Below are 1,392 nucleotides of genomic sequence, written 5' to 3' on the forward strand. Positions count from 1 at the left end.
TTAGTATTCACATTCTCTTGTGTAACTATTGATTTCAGTGAGAATTTTTTTTTTTTTTATTGTTTATAGTTCAAACTTTGGGGTCTTTATTCAGGCAGTAAAGTAAGGAACAGCAAAGTGGGAGGGCTACACCATCACCATGGCAACAGAAAGCCTCAAAAACATAAAGCCCCTCAACTTATGTCAGGTAGACTCTTCCTAGCTCAGGAGAAACACATTTTAACTGGCTAAGGACAAGGCCAGGCAGCCTGGCCACACTGTGGAAGGGCAGCTGGACGCACGGTGTCTGATCAGTCCTGGAAGTGCTTGGTGAGGGCTTCCAGCAGCTCCTGCTTCTTCAGCCCACTCTTCAGCCCGTAAGCCCGGCAGGCTTCTTTCAGCATGGGCACAGTGAACTTGCCCAGCGTGCCCTTGCTGATGTGGGTCTTCAGCTCCTCTTCTGAATACTCTACCTTGGGCCTTTTGCTTCCAGAACCATCATTATCGTGTTTTCTCTTGGTAACTTTCCCTTCAGGATTGTAATCTGGTGGGTAAACAAGCTCCTTAAACTCATCCACCAAGGAGCCCAGTCTTTTATTCATTGCTTCAACCTTGGGCAATGTCAGGTCCACTGCTTGTTCCGGCTCCATCAAATCCAAAGCCAAGGCCTCCAGGTTCCTGAACTGCTGCTGCAACACGGGGTTCTCAAAGCTGTCACTTCTGTATGTGAAGCGAAGCTTCTCAACGATAGCCTTCATCTTGTCCACCTGCTCTGGAGTTGCCGTGATTTTTTCAGTAAAGGGCATCTTCCTTTTATCATCAGCAAAGGGTAAAAAGACCAGCTGGAAGCCTGGAGGAGTCACCTGAATTTTCTGGTCATCCAACTCTTCGTCCTGTGGCACCAAAGCCACAAAATAAGGAGGGATGTTCCTGCGGGGTGTGTATCTGCACAATGCTGCAACCTCCTTCTCCAGACACTTGATGAGCAGAGCACTGAACAGGGTTGAGCTCCCAATCACCAACGACTCCTCTGGGTACACGAACAGGGAGGGCCTCAGGTAATGGTGTTTCTTCAGCAGTACCAACGGCTTGAAACCCATGAGCATCAAACCTGGATCATCAAATCGTTTTAGCTCTTCTGTTTCCTCTTTCTCCAGTATAATCTGACGACTCCCATAGATCTGAGACCTCTTGGTATCGCTAGGCAGAAGCAAACCACCTGTACTCGTATTAAAGGTCCGGGTCTTGGTTTTCACTGGTTCATTTGTTTCCCGATACAGCTTTATTGGAGGAGGCTTGAGAGCCTTCTGGACCAGATTATAAACGCCCACAGAGATCACTATATCTTTGTTGAGCTTCAGCTTTAACCTGCTGAGTGCTCGCTTCCTGGTCTCCTTGGCGCGAACCTTCCGC

At 48.1% G+C, this 1,392-nt stretch overlaps 1 pseudogene across 1 annotated transcript; it reads right to left on the bottom strand.

Annotated features, from left to right (window-relative positions):
- Positions 1-71: 71 nt before the first annotated feature.
- Positions 72-1,386, bottom strand: LOC113220759 (annotated as a pseudogene). Its single transcript, XR_003307504.1, has one exon. The product of XR_003307504.1 is annotated as an X-ray repair cross-complementing protein 6 pseudogene (transcript).
- Positions 1,387-1,392: the final 6 nt, after the last annotated feature.

Source organism: Piliocolobus tephrosceles, unplaced genomic scaffold (assembly GCF_002776525.5).
Source record: "Piliocolobus tephrosceles isolate RC106 unplaced genomic scaffold, ASM277652v3 unscaffolded_11480, whole genome shotgun sequence".
In the NCBI taxonomy this organism is placed as follows: Eukaryota; Metazoa; Chordata; class Mammalia; order Primates; family Cercopithecidae; genus Piliocolobus; species Piliocolobus tephrosceles.